Here is a 16798-nt window from a genome sequence, read left to right on the forward strand (position 1 = left end):
CTCAGCTTTTAAAGTAGCTATAAAATTACGTAAAGTAGTAATTATTACACTGAACTGCTGGGTTTGTAATGCATTTAAATGCAATGACAATAACAATGTAAAAAGGGCTGAGGAGGAAATAGAGCCCTCTGTGAGCATTAAGTCCATATGGTTGAGTAAATCTGAAAGGCTAGCATGCATATGACAAGCTCTAGAGCAATCAATAAGAAAGTAAGTCAGAAACTAGAGTGAAAGAAATCATAGCAATAAAATGTTACACTAAACGGTTCCACTTAGAACAAAAAGAGGCAGTAAAGGAGAGAGGAAAGAACAAAGAGATTATACAGACAAATAGAAAGATGGTGGATGTAAAGCTAATGTCATGAATAATAACATTAAATGTAAATGTTTTAGAAAATCTAATCAGAAGGCAGAGATTGTCAGACTAAATAAAAGAAGCCATCTGTATGTTGTTTACCACAGACACATTTTAGTCTTAAACATGCAAATATGTAGAAAGCAAAAGAGTAGGGAAAATCTATTATGCAAACAGCAGACACAAGAAAATAGAGTGGCTATATGAATATCACACAAAATAGAATTTAAAACAAAAGCTGTTGTCATTGCAAAGTATTTTATGTTGATAAAATGGTCACTCTATCAGACGGTTCTAACAGTTATGAAGATATATGTACCTAACAACAGAGCCCTGAAAGTTATGAAGCAAAATCTGACCAAACTGAAAAACAAATAGACAATAACAGTTGGAGACTTTAATACCACACTTCAAACACAGTGTAGAACTCAATTATAGATTAATAAGGGAATAGTAGACTTGAAAACTATCTGTTTGTAAATTGAACTGCCCAACAGAGGCAGAACAGATTATTTTATAAGTCTTTTATTATGGAATGTTCTCCATGATGAACTGTCTGCTGAACCATGAAATAAGCCTTAAAAATTAGGTAAGATGTGCCACTGATTGCCGTGAGGTAAATTAGAAACAAACAAAATGAAAGTTGGGAAAGACACAGAGTATGGAAAGAAAGAAACCACACACTCATGAAGAACCTAATGGTGAAAACCACAAGCAACCACATAGAGAATGAGAAAAAGATACCTTTAGAAGAATGACGATAAAGACAGCATGCCAACTGATAACAATGTACTTCTCTGTGAAATGGACAAAGTCACCCATTTTGACGTCTCCTGGGGTCCTTGTGATGGTGATATGGATCTACAGAGGTGAATGTGCTTTCTTCGTTGTCTTTCTAGAACCCTACTCTCTCAAGGGCCCCATGGCACCAACCCTAGCTCCTTCTAGCCTCACAGTCCCACCAGTCCCTTTTTGCTGCACCTGAACTGAACCCGTGCGTCCTTGTCCATGTTTACTTTTATGCCTTCATGTCTGGCTGGAAGGAGATGCTTGCTTCTCTCATTTTCCACAGATGCTGCTGGGGCTGTGTCCTCTCCCCCAGGATTCTCCTATTCCCCCACCCCCCACCCCCATCCCCCGCCACTCTTTTCCTCTGAACCACAGAATGCGATATTCAAGAGTCATACCGGTGTCAACTCCTCACTTAAGGATGAAAGGCTGTGGGCTCCAGCCTCCTTCCCTGCAGCTTCCCTCAAGCTTGCCCAGAGCCTCTCCCATTGCCACACAGGCCCCTCCTGGACTACAGCTCAGAGAGATGGCCCTACCTGGTCCTTTCCCTGGCATCCAGACACAGTATGACTTCTCTCAGCCCACATCCTTGATAGCCACAACCCCCTCCCTCAGCAATGGCTGCAAAGTCTTCAGGACACGCTTCTGGGGGTCCCCAGTGCCAGCTTCTGTCAGGTAGGCCAAGCCTCAGCCTTGTCCTCAGACACCTTCCCCACAACTGTCAAGTCACTTTGATTATAACAGAAGAAGCCAGCCAGTCTTTGTGAGCTCTCACATTAGGAGGAACTAATGGCGTTACCATTCTAGAAGTCAGAAAGAGGAAGGGCAGGAAGGCTAAGCGACCCTTGGAGTACACACACCTGGAAAGCATGGAGTCAAGCTCAGCCTAACCGTGGAGCCTGCCCCTCTGACTGCCAGGATCCTTGGGTAGTTCCTTCCACCACCACCCCACTCTGCTAGTGGTCTCTCTTTGGAGCTTCTGTGGTCTCTAGCCTCCTTTACAAAGCTTCCTTCAGGCTCACCCTAGTCTTCTCCCAATCTTTTTTTTTTTTTTTTTTTTTTTTTTTTGGTTTTATGAGACAAGGTTTCTCTGTATTGTTTTGGAGGCTGTCGGTCCAGCCCGGCCTCGAACTCACAGAGATCCGCCTGCCTCTGCCTCCCGAGTACTGGGATTAAAGGCGTGCGCCACCACCGCCCAGCGTCTTCTCCCATTCTTATAGCCACCTGCTGGACTAGAGCATAGAAGAGCTAGTCCTACCCTGGGGTCCTTTCCCTCTCTTGTCTGCATCCAGGCCAGCTCCTGGGTTGAGCCTGTGTAAGAACGGATGCTGTAGCTCTACTTCTCAGACTGTGTGGAGGATGAGTTTGCAGCATGTGGGGAGCAGTTTAGTACCCTAAACAAGGCTTTCTGACGGTGAAAGGGAACTGGAAACATGGACCCCCAAATCACGAGACTTAGTCCTTCCCAGTCTAGAAACTGAGACACTGGGCAAGACTTGGCCCTCCTTCTAGGGCCAAGTGCCTCCTGCTCTCTGAGCTGCCTTCAGGCTTCAGGGCTCAAGATGATAAACAAGGGCTTTATTATGCCCTTGTCTTCTTATGCGGGCCTCTTAAATGATTAGTGTAATCGTCTGCACACAATAGATTTTAATTAATATTTGTGGAATGCATAAATGCATGAGCCTCTGAGGAGCTTTGCAGGAAGAAACTGTAGTCCCATGTGACAGCAGTCTCCAGGGCTCACCTCCTCCCTGTCATGCAAGGGGAGGAGCTAGATGGGGGGGTGATACTCAGGGAGGGGACCTCCAAAAGCTGAGGGGGAGCGAGCATTTAGAAGCAGAGGTGACTTGGGAGCAGTTGGCTCTGGGGACATGGTGTCTTTCCTCTTCCTCCTGGACAGGTGATTATATGGAGAAGCAGCCTTTCATTTCTGTGATCTGAGAGACACCTGGGCATGGATCTCCTCTGGTTATATGAGGAGGAGGTCATTCTTCCTTCTGGGATCTTCCTCCCATGTTCATGGCTCTGTCTTACCCTCCCTCTTCCAGTGAGGCAGGGCTGTAAAAATCACAGGGAAGTCAACTCCAGGACCTGCCACCAACAACACAAAATCCATTTCCTGCACTGCTCCAGACAGGCCGTCCTGTTGTGCAAACCTCTTCCAGCAAGCAAACAAAAATTCCAACCACAATTAGAAAGCAAAACCCAATAGACGATTCCTCTAGAGATTTCTTTAGTGCATGTCCACGAAGGAAAAGGTGATCCTAAAGTGGCCTTTGGGACATCACAAACCACTTAAGGGCTGACTACATCTCATGCATATAATTGTAGCAGAGAGAATCATGAGATCACACAATTCAAGAGATGCCAATCAATCACATATGTCAGTCAGAAAAAATAAAATAAAGCTCCATCCTTCCAGAGAACATTCCCTGCCCTCCTGTAATTAGCTTGGACTGAGCATAAGTGGTTCCAGGAGCCCTGAGCCTGCCGGAGCTTGCCTCTGCCTCTTGGAGTGTGTATTCCTTCGTTTTTGGTAGGTCTCAACCCATGACAAAAGGCATCAAAGAGGACACTGGCCATCAGGCTCTCCTGGCATCCCTCAGTCCAGCCTGTGCATTTGCTACGGCTTCTGTGTCTTCCTCTGTTCTTCACTGGAGGCCAGCACATCACAGATCTGTTTACCCCGGAGCCCATCCAGGCGTCCCTTGGCCCTCTCTTATGAAGGGATCCAGACAGGTGAGAAGGTGGTCCTCTGGGACCCTTCCTTCCTCAAGGCGTACTGTCAACTCTCTCAGCCCCCTCCTCCCACCCCTCCATCTTGCTTAGTTCCACTCCTCCACCGAGAGTGGGAGCAATGCTCATTTATCCCACAGAGCACACAAAGGTGTGGTGGGGAGTGGAGGAGGAGCCCCTAAGATGGTGGAAGGGGTATCTTCACCAGCACAGATGCCCTTCTCCTCTGCCTACTGGGGCGGGGGCGGCTAACAGAAGCACCTGTTGCAGGAGTAGGGTACTTAACTTTGGGCCAAGTAACCAAAGAAAGCCACCCCTTACACTGCCCCAGGCAGGCCTTTGGATTGTACAAACCCCCTCCAGCCCTGGGACCATGCTCAGGGCTCCCATCCTTCCTCATCCTTGTAGCTCCTTCCCACACCTCTGAGTTGTCCCTGGATGGACACGGGGTCAGGGACGGGGTCGGGTCTCCAGAACACCTCTGGTTACTTGAGGGAGGCAAGGATGACACAATCACATTGCAGCATGCAATTGCTGTAAGGGTTAGAAATAGGTTTGTCCTCTCCAAAACTAACGTTGAGACTTGGTGGTTATCGTCAGGAGGTGGGGCCTGAAGAGGTGATCAGGCCATTTAGAGGGAATGATGGGGCCTGGTGATGATGAGGAGGGAGTTCCCCATCTCTTCAGACAGGACCGTTCACCCAGGAACATGCTGTCAGGAAGCAAGATCGCCCCTAAGGTGGCATTCACATCCTTCCTTTTTTCCCCCTGCCCCTTTAAAGTGGTTTGAAAGTCCCTGTCCCAAGCTGCTACCACACCCACAAGCCTCCAGCATCCTGACCCAAACGAACCTCCTTTCTTGTAAATTACCCTCTGTATTCTCAGACTTGGGCTGACACACATCTCCTACTCACCATCCGTATATCTCACTGTGCTGGTGCTGGGACTGGTCTCAGTTCTGAGCCAACGAGGACTGAAGAAAGAGGTCCATTGGCAGGTGGGTGCAGGGTTTGGGGAAGTCCCAAGAGGTTATGGGTGGGGTAGAGACAAGGGACACAGAGGCCCTGCTCACTCCACAGGGGACTGTCGCTGAGACCCTACTCAACCCTCCCTCCTTCCTGGACTGAGGTTCCTCTTCCCTGAAGGTACAGATGGCCAGGGTGGGACAGAGGTGATTCTTCAGGTGTGACAGATGATGGAGACACATATGCTCTTCTTAGACGCCTCTGGCACCCCACAGTTTGCAAAAGAAGCTGAGCCCCAGCCCAGCAGCCTGGGGTGAGGTGCCCTTAGGAACCTATGTGTCTGTCTTCATGCCCAGGGCTCTACAGTTTATGACGACACCACCTAGACCTGTGACCCCAACCGATTTTGTTTACATCTTTATTCCCTTGACTCCAGAACACTGAACCATCAGATGCTTCCTGGGATGGGTCCAGATTACTCTGTTATTTCTGAGTATTCAGGACAAACTTGTGACAGGCTCTTCTCTCCACCTCCACCCAGTCCCAAGCTTCAGGCAGCTTCGGGGGAGGCCGGTGTGTGTGTTTCATCTTCCTAATAAAATCCATCCATCCATCATCCCAAAGAAGCAGATTGGTGATGTCCCAGGCCTAGACTGGGGAAATAAAGTAATAATGTTATCAGTCTTCACAGAGCTATTTAAATACAGACTGGGTTGCTGGGGAGATGAAAGGGGGGGCCCTTTTGTTATGAAAATGAAGGGAGAGGGGAGGGCTACCGCTTGTGTTTTGATATGTTAATAAGCTTTGAAGTCACCCAGGATTGGGGACTGCTGGGGAGGCTGAGTCGCTCGGCATATTTATTTGCGCAGTTTAATTTAACAGCTAGGCTACAACGGAGCTGCAATCGGGATTGTGTAAAGATAATTACAGCCCCATTATTAATCAGATGCCTGCAGGAGATGGCTTGCTAGCTTGCGGCTCCCCGGGCTGCATACAGATCGGCTGCCAGACTGACACAACGCCTATGTGGTCTCATTCTGCCATCTAGTGGCTATTTCAGGAATTGCCTGAGGAAGCTCGCCCTAATTCGAAGTTGCTTTTTAAAACAATGGAACCACATTCTAGAAGGAAAAGCAATTGCTGTGGCATCTGAAAAGATAAGCTCTGAACACGTCTTTGGAATATCATCACCACTTTGCCGTTTTTAGTGATTCTGAGCTTGAAGTCGGAGAAAGTGACATAATTTTTGGTTTGTATTTTATTTTTTAATTTGAATCCCAGTCTCCTAAAAAGTTCACGAACTGTGTAAACACATGCTCTTTTCCACCCCCTTTCTCTCCCATCTTTTCTTTGTTCAGCTCTTTACACAGTGCTTTAGTTTCACTTTTCTCTGTCTCTTGAATTAAATTCTTGCTTTTGTTTGATCAGAGATAATTACACTCATGGTGTATATGCAGCATGGTGGCATAGGCTGCCATAACAGCACATAGCAAGCTAAGGTAAGAGGATCTGGAGTTCAAGGCCGGCTTGCTCCACATGGTAGAAACATTACACCTTCTGGGGAGGGGCAGAGCATGAACTGACTACAAAGGGGGAATGGACAGTGAGACCCTCCCGAGGGGGCGGGCAGCGGGGTGTTCTTGGAAGGCTGAACCTCACACCTCTTCTCCACCTAGAGTGGGAAGCGAGGGGCAGGCCAGTCACACAGTAGGTGGATTTCTTTCGGTTTTGCTCTTGTTAACATGGTCCTCTCAACGTTCCACACCTGCCTGCTAAAACACAGCGGTGTGGGCACGGAAGGGAGGAGGGGAGAGAGGAGCAGTCCTGCCGTTTGGGAGGTCATAGTCAGGATCAAGACAGGCCCGTGGACAGAAGCACCAGCTGGCTCAGGCTGCCACTTGATGTTCGGTCCCCTAGAGGCTGCACACCCAGCTGAGGCCTCCCAGGGAGACGGCCTTCCAACAGAACAGGTACTGTAATTAAGACTGAGGAATGGTTTCCTTTCCCCAAGATCCTATCTCTCAAAGGAAATGAAAGGGAATCCAGTTCATAACCTGCACTGGTTCTTAGAGCCTCTTTTCTTTCTTCTTCAGCATTCTGCTTTGTGCTGTGCAAACTTCCCTTAGCTGACAAAATAAGAATGTGGGGCAGTTAAGAGAATGAAAACCACAGAGCAGGGGGTAGCTAACAAAATAAGAACTTGGGGTGCAGTTAAGAGAATGAAAACCCAAACCACAGACCAGGGGGATATGTTCTCAAGACAGGACTGGTATCTAGAAATTTACAGAGAACTCTCTAAACAGCTTCCAGTGAGTGATCCAATTTAAAAATGGCTAAGTGATGAGAAGGACTTGCCAAAGAAGACACACATGGAAGTCTCCTGGAGGCTGTGTGGCCTGATGGCTCCTTCTTTCCCATCACTGAGTTATTCCTGTGTCCTCGAACTGCACAGACACACATAAGCAAATGACAAGATGTCCCCCATCACACACATTAGAGGGTGGCAGGTTGAAACAAGATGTCACCATGTATCTACCAAAATACCCACAGCCCAAACAGACAGTATCTTGTTCCAGGAAACATGCTCATTGCCAGTGACGGTGAAAGGGTCCAGACACAGAAGACGACTGGATGATTTCATCTTAAACACCCTCACTGCACAAAACATCTAGTTTTCTCAGGCGTGCCCAACAGGCCAAGCACAGTGAGTGAGGTCCACTAAAAACACCCTGAACTCCAGTTCTTCTGAGACCTTTGTTTCCTACAATGTGGTACTTGACTGCAGTGCAGGACTCTGGGGCTTGAACTTTGTAAATGACAACGTCTGTCCTGTTACAGTGTTGAAACTGAAAACAGGCCGGTGACCAGACGCATTCCTGAATGCATTGAGAATGTATGTCCATACAAAAACTTACAACTGTCACAACCCTGGTATTCTTTTTTTTTTTTTTTTTTTTTTTTTTTTTGAGACAGGGTTTCTCTGTGTCTCTGTGGCTTTGGAGGCTGTCCTGGAACTCGCTTGGTAGTCCAGGCTGGTCTCGAACTCACAGAGATCTGCCTGCCTCTGCCTCCCGAGTGCTGGGATTAAAGGTGTGCGCCACCAACGCCCGGCTAACCCTGGTATTCTTTATTCAGTTACTCTAAATTATAGCCTTCCAGGGAACTAACGACTGATCAGGATCTACTGCTGGCCATAGAACCACCATTATTTCTCCAGAGTCCTTTATTTGGTCATTGCTGACCTGGCTTACCAACCTGCCTCTCCTCAAGGGTGACTGTGGATCTTTTTAAACACCAGACCTTCATGGGATGAGTGTATCCCATCTGAAGACTGTGTGGCAGCTCATTCATGCCCTTTATAACCAGACAGTGACTGATCCCTCGTCTTTAGAGTTAGCACTCCAGGGAAAAGTCCTCTGGAGGGACCTATGTTACCCATCAGAGCTCAACATCTGCATTTGGAAGCCACATGTTTCCTCACTGATTTAGAGCTTGCTGAGTAGGCTAGGCTTGACTGGGCAGTGAGTCCCAGAAATCTACCCACCTCTGCCTCTCCAGAATTGAGGTCACACGAAGTAGCTACAGCACTGGACTTCTAAAAATCTGGGGTCTGGAATTGAACACCAGTCTTCCTGCTTGCAAAGCGAGCAGTTTGCCAACTGACCTACAGCCCCATGCCTCCTTGCTTTCTTTCTTTTTTCTTTTCTTAAAACATTTATCTTTATTAATGTATATGTCTGTGTGGGGGCATGTGCAAGCTTGTGTGTGCTCCCACATGTGTGCATGCATGTGGGTGTGTGCATGCGTGTGTGTGTGTGTGTGTGTGTGTGTGTGTGTGTATGCACACATCCATGCTTATGGAGGTCAGAAAAGGATATCAGGTATCCTAGAAAAGGATTGTGGTTGCAGGTGACTGTGAGCCATCTAACGTGGGCTTGGGCCTTTTGTGAGATCTGTACCTGCTCTTAACCACAGAGCCATGTCTCCAGTCCTACTTTTTCTTTCCTTTTTGGAGACAGAGTATGTAGCTCTAACTGGTCTGAAACTTGCTATTTAGACCAGACTGTCCTTGAACTCACAGAGGTCAACTGCCTCTGCCTTTGTAGTGCTGAGAATGAAAGTGTGGGCCACGCCTTGCTCTTCATATCAGTGTCCTCAAGAAATCTGGAAGCTTTCTCAGTTGCCTTAGTTCCTACGGGCGAGGGCAGAAGATACCCTCTCTAGCCTGGATGTGGCCTTTTAAATTGTGTAAGATTCAAAACAGGAAGAGGACCCTTGCCACTCACCTACATGGGGAGCTCCCACAGGTAGCTGGCAGGTGAAGGGGGCACATCTGTCTGTGACTTCTAAAAACAGTCATTGAGTTCTTGTATCTGACACAAAATCCTCCTAGTCCCGTGAGTCAGGGGACTTTCTCCTGGGCTGCCAACAGAAAGTCATGGGCTCAGCCCGTTTCTAGTCATAAAGGGTCTCGATGAGCTGCTCCCACAATCTTAAGGATGGGGCACACTCATCACATGAAGGTGTTTGGCAAGTCTCACAGATGGCTGCCAGCAGGGAAGAGACAAGTTGACATCAGCGAATTGTCCTGGTGCAGGGGAGCACTGTCCTGGTGCAGGGGAAGCATTGTCCTGTGCAGGGGTAGTATTGTTTAGTGCAGGGGAAACAATGTTCTGGTGCAGGGGAAGCAATATCCTGGTGCAGGGGAAGTATTGTCCTGGTGTATGGGGAGCATTGTCTGGTGCAACAGACACATTGTTCCATGCAGGGGGAGCACTGCCCTGTGCAGGGTAGGAGTCTCAGAAGTAGGGCTACCGGAGCCGAGCCTTGAAGGTCAGGGCAGTTGTAACAGAAGGGCCCATAGGGACCCTGTGATGGGCAAGGCTTCTCCGCTGGCATGGTATAGGTGGTGAGCAGATTGAGGAGGAAGATGGGTCCCCAGCTAGCAGAACTCTGAGGTCTCTTGCATGGGACTCTGTTATCAGAGGGTCCCACAGATAAAATATGAGGCACAGATGTACAGAAACAGTCTGCTGTGTGCTGGCCTCAGATGAGCAGTTCAGCCTTACACAGAACAAACCAGGCAAACTGAAAGAGATGCGAAGAATGGACTGTTCTGGCTTATTGTCGGTGTGCCTGCAAACCTATGAGGTGGTGCTGGATTCTGGACTGTGCACGGCAGGGGTATGAACCACGGGAGGGGCTTAGAGAGTCAAAATGGACTTAGTTTACCAGCTCCTTCAAGTTGGTGCCACAGGGGGGAAAACTTATTCTTGAAAAAGAGAAGGTCTGAGCTCCTGCTTCCTCAATTACCAAGTAAGGGTCTGGTGGAGCTCCTGAAGGAGGGCAGCAGTCACAAAAATCCCCTAATGGCAGGAGGTTATATTGCAATAACAAGTAGTTCTCTCTCTCTCTCTCTCTCTCTCTCTCTCTCTCTCTCTCTCTCTCTCTCTGTGTGTGTGTGTATGTATGTATCTGTATGTGCATGTACATATGTATATGTAATGTATGTGAAATATGACAGTTCTTAATGTCACGATGGGGACCTGCCTTTCTCTCATTTTCTTTCTTGTAAATGCATTATTTGTATCTGGGCCACAGGTTCCCCTCCCTCCTTTCCCCCAGTCCCTTCCCCCTGCCCACATTTGTTCCCCCCAACCCACTCCTTTGTTTCTGTTAGGAAAGTCAGGTCTCCTATGAGTATCAACAAAACATGGCATATCAAGTTGCAATAAGACTAAGCCCCTCCCCATGTATTAAGGCGGAGCAAGGGGACCCAGCATGGGGAGTAGGATCCCAAAAGCCAGCAAAAGCCGTCAGTGGCAGCCCCTGGGGAACCTACTGTTCTTTAAGAGCTACTGAAAAACTTGTTGTTTTTGAATTGTTTGTTCTTTTTCATGAATTCCACACATTTAGTATTTTCTGAGAAATAATTAGCTTACACAGCTCTGCTGCGCTCACTGCTGTATTATTTATGTAGAACTTACAGTCCTTTTCTGAACCTGAGACTTTTATACTTCTATTGACAGCCGCAGATCCAGCTGTCTCTACAGAGCCGTTTGTACAAATTGGAATGAATTTTTAAAATGTAATCTCTCAAGAAAAGCTGACTAATTGGCCACAACTTTCAGCTAAACACACATTATACAAAATATTCACTCTATTACAACACAATTAGTGATTCTGCCGGTATGAAAACAAAGGATAAAATACATCTATGAAATAAACATAGAATGCCTTCAAGCAGCATATGTTGGTATTTCAGACTCATCTGAACATCACTCAGTTGCCAACGGACTGCCCACCACATGTGGTAAGACTTAAGCTCAACCATCTTTGATGTTTTGCTGACATTTAGTCATATGAAAAACACAGCCAGAATATATATATAAATGTATAATATATAAAATGTATGTGTGTGTCTGTGCATAAAATATATATAAATGCCAACACATATCATGCATTCATATGTAAACAAGATTTTTACATATAACACAAGGACAGATATGTGGTGTATACATGCTTATATATGCTTATATGTATAATTTTGCCTTATGTATATATTTATGTGCATACTTGTGAGGACACATTCTGCTGTGTGCCTACACATGTATGTGCATGTCTGTGTGTGTTCAGTTGCACATGTGTGCTTGGGTGCACTCATATGTGTATGTACATGCATGTAAGACCAAGGATGACCTCCAGTGTCATTCTTCAGGCCACAAACACTTTTTTGGAGGGTAGGAGACATGTTCTGAGACTCACCACCTAGGTTAGGCTGACTGACCAGTGAGATCTGGGGATCCGTCCACCATAGCTGCCCTACTTCTGGGGCTGCAAGTATGTGCTGCCAAACCCAGCTTGGCTTTTTATACTTGGGTCTGGGAACTGAGCTCAGATACCTATGGTAATATGGCAAGTGCTTTATCCGCCAAGCCATCATCCTAACCCTGAAACACAGTCTTAAAAAGAAGAGGGTAGGATGCATTTCACTTATTCGGGGGAGTGCCTTCATTTTTTCTTCTCAACTATTTGGGTTTGTGGTCTGTGGGTAGCCACCATTTTCCCACTCGAGTCCTCCATGTTTAGGGAATCATATATTCTCCCGTGAATGCGTTCTTCTGAGAGTCAAGTTTAGGAGGTTTCATGGTGTAGAGTTAACGTTTCCTATCGGGGTTATACAACCTCAAAAGGAACAGAGCCAAGCTTGGGTCAAATCTGCTGACTGGATTACAGAACTTGACCACTTAAAAGCAGGTGCAGGCTGAAGGAAGTTCAGTGGGGACTCTGAGATCTCCATTGGGCCTCAAATTGTTCTGGCCGGAAACTAGATCTGAGTCAAGGAGCATCCAGTCCCTGCTGTAGATGTGGTCTGGCCAACACTGACCATGGGGATCAGCCAACTGTCTGCAGGGGAAAATGGAAGCTGAAGGCAGCGGTGTCTTCGGTTGAAAGGAATGCCACAGTCAAGGCAGCAGATGCACAGCTTCAGTGGTACCCACCACAGTCAAGGCAGCAGATACACAGTTTCAGTGGTACCCACCACAGTCACGGCAGCAGATACACAGTTTCAGTGGTACCCACCACAGTCAAGGCAGCAGATACACAGTTTCAGTGGTACCCACCACAGTCACGGCAGCAGATACACAGTTTCAGTGGTACCCACCACAGTCAAGGCAGCAGATACACAGTTTCAGTGGTACCCACCACAGTCAAGGCAGCAGATACACAGTTTCAGTGGTACCGGCCTCTCGTGTGAAGTTGGTTAGAGCGATCACAGTTCCTCATTATCCCCACACTCCCTGTTTCTGTCCCAGCCTCAGCTGAGGGTGTATACCTCTTTATAAAACCACGAGACGACTGTCCTGCACTCTGTCCCCAAACCTTTACTTCAAGGCCCTGTCAGCCCCACTGATAACTGGTTCTTCAGGAAGGCGGGGCATGGGGAAGAATCGAGGGGGAAGCAGGCACCCTCTGAGATGGGCAAAGGCAGAGGAAGGTCTGTCAGTTCAGTGACAATGTCCTTCAACCACGAGGAGAGGTGCATGGGTCCCCCTGCCGTGGTGCCTAGCCCTCAGCTGATGCTCAGTGCACGTGAGCTGGGGATGCAGCCTGAGAACAGTGGGAGCAGGTTGGACTCCACATTAGTTCCTGGGACACAGGACAGAAATGCTGTCAGTGGTTCATAAGATGCTCAAGTCTTGTAGCTCACACTCCCTTCTCTGTGCCCTTTTGCTGGGGGGGGGGATTAGGAGCAGAATGAGGACAGGTTACGAGAGCTATTATTGCATCACAGAGAAAGGAATTCTGTGGGTAACAAATTCACTTCTACGCTGATACAAAAACCGAGATTTGTCCTAGTTTGGTTCCCGACTGTTCCTCAGAGGAGCATGTGCTGAAGGCTTGCTCCCCAACTCTTATTCCTGAGAGGCAATGGGTCCATTAAGGGCCTAGTGAGAGACCCCTCTTGTGGCGCTCTAGTCCCTTCCTTACTGTTTGCCTCCACACATGGAGAAGTTTTCTTCTGTTCTAAGTCTCCCCACAGGCCCCAAGCCATTGTGTGACCAACCCATTGTGGGACTGGAAGTTCTGCAATGGTGGGTCAAAACAAACCTTTAATATTTCTAAGCCCGTTTTCTCTGGTGTTTTCCTACAGTGATGGAAAGCAAATCAACACAAAGTTTGAAAGGAAAGAGTATCCCTACATGGAGGGTGTGTGATGACCAGGACATGATTGCCGTCATTTCACAGCCGTTTCAGGGAGTAGTGATGAACGCTGGTTCCCCAGACCCGTGTTTACAGAGTCAGTTTACATCCAATCTCAGGATGTCCTTACTGAGTGGACACATGCCATGTCTGACCATAGCTTCCAGTACTAGCAGCAGCTCTCCAAGGCAGGGTCTTCAACCTTTTGTTTGAGGCAGCATCTCTCATGACCCTGGGTCCTCATCATGTAGCTGGCCTGTGACATACTCCCGTCTCTGTCACCCAACATGCCGGGACTAAAGCTACATGATATGCCAGAAGAAAGTGTTGGCTCCTTTGAGCTGGAGTAATAGGCATTTTTGAGCATCCTGTTTTGGGTGATAGGGCATGAACTTGGGTCCTCATGATTGGACAGTGTTTTCCCAGCCCCTGCTCATCTTATTGTGCTGGGAAACTTCTGCTGCACCAGACCTACTCTGGGTACCCTTTCTTCTCCTCTTCCTGGTCCTTTCTTACTGAGTGTATAGAACAGCTGGTCTCTCCCGAGCCTCCCCAGGAGGAATAGCTCCCACTGCTGATCCCTCCTCTCCTCATGTCTTTCCCTGAACCTTCGTCTTTGCTTTCTCAGCAGCTTCTGATGCTCACCTGTAAAACTGCTCATCTATCAAACCATTGTTAGCCTGTCGTTGGGCCAGTGATCCTCCATGCTTCCCCAGGTTTTCCTTCTCTCTGGAGAAGAAAGAGCCATGGACAGAAATACCTGTGATAGTGACAGAGTGGAACTTGATAGGGTGGGAGCTTGGGATAGCTTTTGTTTTGTTTTTGGTTTTCAGTTTTTTTTTCCTCTCTCAGGTCTGGCTTTATCAACCCCTTTTGCCCACACAAAGATCATATCTCTGGCAGGTTCTTCAATTTCCTGTCGCTTTCAGGAAATGAAAAGTCCTTTGCTTGCTGCTAGTATCAAAATAGTGGGATGTTTAATATGGCACGCCCACTCCTCTGCAATTCTTAAAATTCAATGCCAGGCTTCTCCCCAGTGGCCCTGGAAGCCAGCGACAGGATGTGACTCTCCATCTTCTCTCATTCTTCCTGATCCCTCTAGGAAGGCAGCCCAGGCTTTGGGGATAGATGGGCACACAGACGTCTTCCTGAACTGGTGTTGCCTAGCTTGGCTTTGGAATCTGATGGGATATCCCAAGACAGGATTTTTTCCTATGGGCATAGGCCTGGAATCTTTGGACCCTCATTCATAGGCTGTCCTGTATAGCAGGACTCTTAGGGAAGGGTAGTGACTGCCTATGTCACGGTCCTTTAGCAGGGTTACTGTCCCCTTGCTTTTTTTCCACCCTTCTGCATGGTTGTCATTCCTTCCTGGTCCTTTTGTAGGCATTCATGTCCTTTTACCCAGAACTTTAAATTTTGCCAGAAGTCACAGCTAAGGTGCTTATGGTGTTAGCTTTAGATTTCCACAACTTAGACTACCCAGAGAGATTTGGAATATGCTTCCTTAGTCTTTAAGTCTATGACAGGAACTAGTCCCAGAAAGCCAACTCTGGCACTCTAGTCAGAGAAGAATGTCCTGGAAGGGGAAGATCCTGCACACCACACAGTCTTTCTGCTTTGAGCACCCTTACTGCCTCTGTAGAAGCTCTTTGTACCATTAAGCCCTCCTTTACCCCACCAAGATGGTGCTCTGAGGATGATAGACCATCCAAAACTGGACTTTTGTGATCCTCACCACTCTGATTCCTGTTCCCAGCAGGTCCTCTGAGGGATCAGCAATCCACCCTGTTGGCAGAAATCCTTCAGAAGGCACCTTTATGTTCTACCATAGTGAATGGCTCAGGAAAGGCACGTCACACTCTCCAGTCATCTCCTTGAAGCCACTCTGGTGGTAGAGCACCACTGGCTAGCACTTCCATGGTATAGAAGCAACACTCTAAGGAGAAATCGTCCCTTTTTGAGTTTTCAGCTTCCAGTCTTTATACCTGGTTCACAGTCCACATCAGATGTTGCATTGAGGGCTGAACTGATTTTGGGTAGCTCCCTTCACACACACTGCAAAGGCAGGTAACACTTCACTCTGAAATGTGAATTGCTTAAAATTTATTATTATTATTACTATCATCATCATCATCATTACTGTGTGTGCATGCGGGCATGCGTGTGCGTGCATGTGTTTATGTGTGTGTGTGTGTGTGTGTGTGTGTGTGTGTGTGTGTGTGTGTGTGTGTTGTATGCCTGGGCACCACATGTTCAGGAGCCATTGGAGGTCAGAAGAGTCAGAGTGATTGGAACTAGGGTTAAAGGCAGTTGTGAGCTGCTGTGAGAACGCTCACAACTGAACCTGGTCTTCTGCAAGAGCAGTAGGCACTCCTAACTGCTGAGCCATTTCCTCATCCCATGAGATTGTGTTTTACCTGTTGTTCAGTTCTCAGCCACCTTTAAGGAATAGTGATATTTGGCTGAACTGAAGTATGCTGGAGCTTACACTTGGCACCCTGGGAGGAGTAAAGAACAAAAGCCTCTGGGTACATCACACCCAAGTCCACGCTTCTTCGTGCCGCAAGACTGTTTTAGAGGGGATGAAGATACTAAGAGACATTTTCAGCTCTCCATTTCTCCATCAAACTTTTGGTCCCCAAGAAATTAGAATTAATGCAGGAATCAAATGTAGGGAGGAGGAAAAGAGCAAAGCCCACTGCCGGCCAGAGGGAGAGCTTGTCTCTGGGAAAGAGATGCCACAGTCCTGACAACTATCCAGACTACTGTGCAGGAGCTCTAAGAGGAGATCATGATGGTGGGCAGAACCTCAGCTCCATTAGGGCCTACTCACCGATGCACAGGCCTCACTTCCTATTTGAGTATGAATCTCAGGTCAGGACCCCACGAATGGACTTGAGTGGTTATTAAACCCCCTTGTACCCTCTCCCGATGTGACCACATTGAATATATTTCTTCCTTCTTCTTCTTCTTCTTCTTCTTCTTCTTCTTCTTCTTCTTCTTCTTCTTCTTCTTCTTCTTCTTCTTCTTCTTCTTCTTCTTCTTCTTCTCCTTCTCCTTCTCCTTCTCCTTCTCCTTCTCCTTCTCCTTCTCCTTCCTCTTCCTCTTCCTCTTCCCCTTCCTCTTCCTCTTCCTCTTCTTCCCCTTCTTTCTCTTCCTTCTCCTCCTCTCCCTCCTCCTTCTTCCCCTGCCTTCTAATAATTCTGAGGATGCTCAGGGTAGGATTAGAGCTCACTTGTTGGTG

At 47.4% G+C, this 16798-nt stretch overlaps 1 protein-coding gene and 1 long non-coding RNA gene across 2 annotated transcripts in view; both read right to left on the minus strand.

The window, feature by feature from the left end:
* Positions 1-16798, minus strand: part of Asic2 (acid sensing ion channel subunit 2) — a 1047597-nt gene that overhangs the window by 686161 nt on the left and 344638 nt on the right. The window lies entirely within an intron of this gene.
* Positions 5250-15721, minus strand: LOC121141433. The gene is made up of 2 exons (XR_005878348.1): positions 11611-15721; positions 5250-5498 (listed from the first exon to the last, which is right to left on the minus strand). It is a non-coding gene; the product is annotated as an uncharacterized LOC121141433 (long non-coding RNA).

This window comes from Mesocricetus auratus, unplaced genomic scaffold, assembly GCF_017639785.1.
Source record: "Mesocricetus auratus isolate SY011 unplaced genomic scaffold, BCM_Maur_2.0 Super-Scaffold_100007, whole genome shotgun sequence".
In the NCBI taxonomy this organism is placed as follows: domain Eukaryota; kingdom Metazoa; phylum Chordata; class Mammalia; order Rodentia; family Cricetidae; genus Mesocricetus; species Mesocricetus auratus.